Source organism: Podarcis muralis, chromosome 12, assembly GCF_964188315.1.
Source record: "Podarcis muralis chromosome 12, rPodMur119.hap1.1, whole genome shotgun sequence".
In the NCBI taxonomy this organism is placed as follows: Eukaryota; Metazoa; Chordata; class Lepidosauria; order Squamata; family Lacertidae; genus Podarcis; species Podarcis muralis.
This window is the reverse complement of record NC_135666.1, coordinates 2,540,221-2,547,428: the sequence shown is the minus strand read 5'-3', so window position 1 is coordinate 2,547,428 and position 7,208 is coordinate 2,540,221. Positions and strand designations below refer to the sequence as shown.

Here is a 7,208-nt window from a genome sequence, read left to right as displayed (position 1 = left end):
TGCTGCTGCTGTTGAACCTGTTGCGCAACAATAAAGGCTCTCAGTCTACTGACTGCTGTTTTGCTCCAAATTGCTTGGCTGGAATTTCCTTCTTTTACTGACCGCAGGGACCCACGGGGGACTGGTACCCCGACGAGCTGGGCTGCTGAGTAGTCTCTCAACCCAGAATTTTCTTTAACAGATGGTGCCCCACGTGGGGCTAGTGGTTCTCCTGTGTGGTTTGGCAGGAAATCTTGAATTTTCCAGCGTGCACCAGGCAAGCTTAGCCTGGGGAAATTGTCCTCATCTCAGGCCATACTGCGCAGGCGTAACCACAGAGGTAAGTCCCAGGAAAGGGTGGGCAATTTGCTCTTGGGTCATTTAACAGAAAGGCGAGTAGAAAGCTGATCCATAGAATCGTGGAGTTGGAAGAGACACCCCAAAGGTCATCTAGCCCAACCCCCTGCAATGCAGGAATCTCAACTCAAGCATCCATGACAGATGGCCCTCCAACCTCTGCTTAAAAAACCTCCAGGGAAGGAGAGACCACCACCTCCCGAGGGAGACCGTTCCATGGTCAAACTGCTCTTACTGTCAGAAGGTTCTTCCTGATGTTTAGTCAGAACCTCCTTTCTCATAACCTGAAGCCATTGGTTTGAGTCCTCCCCTCCAGAGAAGGAGAATACAAGCTTGTTCCCCCTCCCATGGGACAGCCCTTCCGATATTTGAAGATGGCTCTCCTATCTCCTCTCAGTCTCCTCTTTTCCAGGCTAAACATCCCCAACCTCATCAACTGTTCCTCCCAAGGCTTGGTCTCCAGACCCTTGATCCTCTTGGTCACCCTCCTCTGCCCACCTTCCAGCTTGTCAACATCCTTCTTAAATTGTATTGCTCAGAATGGGATACAGGATTCCAGGTGCGGTCTGGCATCTTGAATGGAATAGCATTCCGGTAGCAATTGGCTTTCTTCTGTTGTAAGGAGACGGTCAATCAGTTCCTTCCTTAGCAGACCATAAGCTTCAGATGAGCCCACAGTGTGATGCAGCAGCAAAAAAGGCTAAGTCTATTCCACACTGCTTCCACTGAAGTCTAGTGTCCCAATCAAGGGCAGTAATGAGTCTATGGCACATGGTCTGACTCTGTATAAGGCTGCCTTATACATAGTTCCCATGTTACTCTGGTCTGCTTGGCATTCTGAATACCCCAGCTGCTGAGAATCACAAGTGTGGATGAGGCCATTGTGCTTACGTCTTGCTTGTGAGCTCCCTGTCGGGGCACCTGGTTTCCAGGTCTGTCTTTTGCCTGATCCATCAGCCGGGCTCTTTTGACGCTCTTTTGGCCCCCTTTTACAGATGGCTAACTGGATAAATCAAGTGAGAAGAAAACACTTTCACTTTGCACTGCTGAGCATATGTCAAACTTTTGGCTATTACTGTGCACTCAAAACCTGCGTCAGACTCAGAACTCTGAGAGGGACGGGGAGAGTCAGAGGCTGCCAGAAGTTGCAGAGAGAAACAGCCAGACCAGGAACACCTCCAGGCTGAGAAAACTGCCCAGCAGAAGTCCAGGTAGTGAAAACACCCCTCTATTCTGCTGGAATTAAGCAGAGGTAGGGATCCCTCCTGCAGGAGGAAATTGGGAGGGGGATTGGGGGGGGTATTTTGCAAATGCCACAAGGCGCCTTCTGCACTTGGTTTTGTAGAGGCGGTTGGTGGTTGGAGGCAAAGTCTGCCCTCCTGGGTGATGCTCTAAAAGGGAGGGGGAAAGGGGGGCACAATCCATGCCAAGGATTCATCTTTTTCTGTTTTTATATAATTTTTATTAAATTTTCTGTTTTACAATTGAAAATACTCATTTTACATCCTTAAAATAGCAATGACTTCCCTTCTTCTCTTTCCATGGTTCATTTTACATATCATAAATCCCTGCATATTTTACAAAAACTAAACCATTCAGTAGTCCATTCTTGCATCCATCCAGACTTACTTACACTGCTGAATTTATCTTTATGCCACCAGCATTTTCAGCTGTACACAATTATTTCCCATATATTCAATAAACATTTTCCTATCTTCTCTAAACGTATGTTCTTCTTGTTCTCTTACTCTGTACGTTAAGTTTGCAAGTTGTGCATATTCAGTCAACTTAAGTTGCCAGTCTCCTTTGGTGGGACTTCGCTCGTTTTCTATTTGGGGGCTAACAAAACACAGGCCGCAGTAGTAGCATACATAAATAACCTTTCCTGACACCTGGGAATTTCCATCTGAATTATCCCCAACAGAAAGGACTCATCTTTTGTTTCCCAGTCTAATAACAGATTTATACATTTTAAACAAAAGTTTCTCTTTGTTTTGTAGAAGTTCTTTTTTGAATTGTCAGCTTTGGTCTGAAAAACCATTCTTTCTATCTACTTTAAACATTTCATGTGACAGATGTTATTGCAACCAATCCGTAATATGGCTCCTTACATTTTCCATTGATTTCAGCATTCCTTGTTTTGCTAGAGTGGACATGCAAGGGAATGTTTGGTCCAGCGAGTTGAAACTTCCTGTTGCATGTGACTAGTGGGTGGGCGTGACCTTTCCAGACCTGGCAAAAGGCCAAGTCACCTGCCGCCTTTCTCTTTCCTCCCCTTTTTGTCCTGCCAGCTTCCTGCCTCACCTGCCTGGACTGCTGGCTGCCACAGCAGTTCCCCAGGTCATCTCCCATATGGGGTAAACCTGTTTGTACATGTTTGTAACTTTAAGCCTTAAGCCTGCCTTCAGGGATCACACTGTGCTCGGCCAGATCATAAGTAAAACAACTTTTCATTACTTATGAATAAGACTGTGGTGTCTTTATTCTTTTAGGAGGGATTCAAAAGGGTCTTACAGGGAATATTAGAACATATCTCAATCTAGACAAGCCAGATTGAATTGTGTATTGTCTTAAGAAATTCGCATGAGTTTGCAACCAGCTGCGTCAGAAGCAGACTGCACTCTGCTAAGTGAAGAAACTTGCTAGCACAAGTTAGAAAGGATATTAATAAACAATATATTCTCTCCTGCCACCCTGAACATTCCCACAAGACCATCTAGTCCAACCCCCACAACGCAGGAATCACATCTAAAGAATCCATGACAGATGGCCACCCAACCTGTTTAAAAACCTACAAGGAAGGAGATTGCACCACCTTGTGAGGGAGTCTGTTGCACCATCAAAGAGTTCTTGCCTTCAGAAAGTTCCTCCTAAGGCTTAGTCAGAATCTCCTTTTTTGTAAATCAAATCCACTGGTTTGGGTCCTGCCCTCCGGAGAAATAGCAAACAAGCTTGTTCCCTCTTTGGTGTGGCTAGAAGGGTCGTTCTCAGGTGAAGTCATTCGGTTTAGAGTTTGATTTGTAGCCATGTTTACCCAGAACTGAGCTTATCTGCAAACTTTCTTGCCTTGTACAACAAGTGGGAATGGAAGGACCTCTAAGTTTTGGTTCTTCCAGTTTCTACGGTTCCCTTTTGGACTTAGACCCCTCACAAGGAGTTCAATGTTTTTTCACTGGAGCCAAGGTAGAGGGCCAGCAACCTTTAGCTCATTGAATGTTGCTTCCTTAGCTACCAGTCTTAAGTATCAGAGAGGACCAATTTACGGATTCCCCAAACTTTGTTTTTGACTAAGGACTCCAGTAGCAGGAAAGTCCATGCAGAGAAACTGAGTTTCCAACACTGAGAGTCCCCCAGGAGTTCTGCAAATGACTTTTGGTGTTTTTAATGCAGGATTTCTGGACCGCTGTGAACCTTGATGGCAGCTTGTCTTTCTGCAACAGGCAGCATGGCCAAAGGTGAGTCTTTTCCTGATACTGACCATCCTGAGGTAGCACCACAAATGCTGCATGGTTTGCTTATGACTTCAAGGTGGCCACAAACAGGTCTTCTCCTTGGATCATGCTGAGGGTAGAAACTGTGGTCAGGGTGCCCACTGGAAAGAAACACCACAACACATTTTCTGTGCACCCTCAACTGGCAAGAGAAAAAGGGGTAGGAAATTTCCCTTGTACGGTGGAACCTCGGTTTTCGAACGTAATCCGTTCCAGAAGACCGTTTGAGTCTTGAAATGTTTGAAAACTGAAAACTCAATACAGAAGCCTCAACACAATATGGAAACTCAAAATGGAAGCTGCGCAGCATGTTCAACTTCCGAAAAGTGTTTGAAAACCGAAGCATTTCCTTCCGGGTTTACGGCGTCCGAGTTCTGAAATGCTTGTCAACGGAGACGTTCAAAAACAGAGGTTCCACTGTAGCTTCAATAGAATCACAGCACTGCAAAGTTGGAAGGGACCCCAAGGGTCATCTAATAATAATAATAATAATAATAATAATAATAATAATAATAATAATAATATTACTTATACCCTGCCCATTTGGCCGGGGGCCCCCAGCCGCCTTCTAAAAGTCAGGTAAAGGTAAAGGTACTCCTGACCATTAGGTCCAGTCATGGACGACTCTGGAGTTGCATGTATATCTCACTCTATAGGCTGAGGGAGCCAGCGCTTGTCCGCAGACACGCAGACAGCTTCCAGGTCATGTGGCCAGCATGACTAAGCCACTTCTGGTGAACCAGAGCAGCGCACGGAAACGCCCTTTACCTTCCCGCTGGAGCGGTACCTATTTATCTACTTGCACTTTGACGTGCTTTCGAACTGCTAGGTTGGCAGGAGCAGGGACCGAGTGATGGGAGCTCACCCTGTTGCGGGGATTCGAACCGCCGACTTTCTGATTGGCAAGCTCAAGAGGCTCAGTGGTTTTAGACCACAGCACCACCGGCGTCCCTAAAAGTCAGGTAGTTGTTTATTAATCTAGTCTGATCCCCTGCAATGCAGGAATCGCAACTACCGCACGCATGGCACACGGCTAGCCAACCTCTGCCTAAAAACCTCCACGGAAGGAAAGTCTGATGCTCTTGGCATCAGAAAGTTCTTCTTGACGTTTAGTCAGAATTGCCTTTCTTGTAAAACAAATTAGGTAACTAATAAGTAGCACGCCTATGAAACATTTGTAAGACTTTTGTGTGTGTGTGTGTTAGTCTCAGGAACTTTGCTGACATGGTATTTTTTATCTCTTATTTAGCCAGACCAGACAAAGAATTGAGAATTCTGCTCATTGGCAAAACCGGATCCGGGAAGAGCGCAACAGGAAACACCATCCTGGGGGCTGAGAAATTTAAAAGCACATCCAATCTTGATTCAACAACCAAGACCTGCAAAGGAAGAGAAGCCACTGTAGGTGGCAGGACAATTGTTGTTGTTGACACACCTGGGTTCTTTGATACAGCATATAAGAAACGCTTCACACGAGAAGAGCTGAAGAAGTGCGTTGACATGGTCTATCCTGGAGCTCACGCCATCCTCGTCGTGATAAAAGCGGGAAAGATCACAAAGGAGGACCAGGAAACATTTCAGCTCGTGAAAAGGCTCTTCAAAGATGAAGGAAAGAACTATCTGATTCTTTTATTCACCTATAAAGATGAGTTAGATAAGAATCATTTAACTATAAATGAGTTCATACGAGGCGCTGAGGGGAACCTTAAGGATCTGATTGAGATGTCCGAAAGACGAATGATTGCTTTTAACAATGTGGCTGATGAAGAAGAAAAGGAGAGTCAGGTGAAGGAGCTCATTGAGATGATTGATGGCTTGGTGGCACTCAATGGCAGAACACCACTGTACACCGAAGAACAATTCAAAAAGGACAGCTCAAAATGCTGTAACTTTTTGTAATATCGGCAGTGAGGAGTCGGGAATCAAGGATGGAGATATGTTTGCCCACCACCGTTTTCTTTTCTTTTCTTAATAATAATTTTTATTAGTTTTCAATTACTATCCAATAATAGCCTCATTATAACAATACCAATTTATAATACAATTATAATACCAATCGTTCAAATACTGGGTCATACAATTTAGATAGTGGCCCCCACATGCTAGAATTGATGGCTTGATTATTTTCTTTATTTCTGCATTCCAAAATCTTATTACTTTCCATTACTTTCCCTTATACAACAACTGCAATATTAATAACTGTCAGTTTGCATTTTCTTAGTGCAGAAAGATCTTTCCTATTCTATTTAATTCAAGAAGGTTCTGGAAGCTTCTGTGTGTGAAAGAAACAAGCAGAAGGTTCATGATGTTTGGGTTATTCCTTCAGAGAAGCTGAGTCCAGCTGCATTAAACTGGTTCTGTTTTCTTTTCTTTCTATAAAAGTTGAGGCCAGAAGGAGCCTGGGTTTCTCTTTCTCTTTCTTTTCCTTCTAGTGTGCTGTTCTGTACATAGTACGCTTAGTGTGAAGGTTTAGACTTGTTATAGGTTATTGTAAGTTGAAGTCTGCAAGTGGATTCCTTATTGACTGTGCCCATCCTGAATGTGTTGGATTTGTGACCCTGATGCTCATCTGCCTTCAGTAGCAGTAAAGCTCTGCTGGATGAAATATTCATTGTCTCTGGTCTATTTTGGGGGGAATCCTGCAACGTGTTTGAGTTTTATTGGCAAGACCCAGGAACTACAGTGGTACCTCGGGTTAAGTACTTAATTCATTCCAGAGGTCCATTCTTAACCTGAAACTGTTCTTAACCTGAAGCACCACTTTAGCCAATGGAGTCTGTAACCTGAAGCGTATGTAACCCAAGGTACCACTGTACAGCATGTTTGCCTGCAACGATGTGAACAATTTTTTCTTCTGAAAGTCTAGCCCAGAGTAAACAGTTTGAGAACCACTGCAATATACCTGCTTCTATCATCCTGACAGCCCCTGCCCCCTCTGGTCTCCTCGCCCCCCAACCTGTGGCAATCTGGGTCCGTCTCCGCCTGACTTGACCAAAGCCCATTGATCACGGGATGCCTGCCTGCAGGGACTGGCCCAGAAAAACAAAGAATCATGGAATGGCAGAGTTGGAAGGGACCCCAAGGGCCATCTAGTCCAACCCCCTGCAATGAAGGACTCTTCCCCCCAAAGTGGGGCTTGAAGCCACGTCCCTGAGATCTCTACCAACTGAGCTAGCCTAGTAATCCCTCGCCTGGCTCTGTGCTGGACCCAAACTGGGGGAGCAAGATTTATTTATTTTTAATTTTTTTATTCAAAATTAAAACAAAACATATTATCCAGAAACATATCATCCTTAACCCCCCCCCCCATTTTTCCTCCTTCCCCCTACCCTCCCACACAACCCCCACCCCACCCGGCTTCCCTCAGTTCCAGTCTTTGGT

At 44.9% G+C, this 7,208-nt stretch overlaps 1 pseudogene; it reads left to right on the top strand.

The window, feature by feature from the left end:
• Positions 1-5,020: 5,020 nt before the first annotated feature.
• On the top strand, positions 5,021-6,489 carry LOC114607348 (GTPase IMAP family member 9 pseudogene; annotated as a pseudogene).
• The last annotated feature ends 719 nt before the right edge of the window (positions 6,490-7,208 follow it).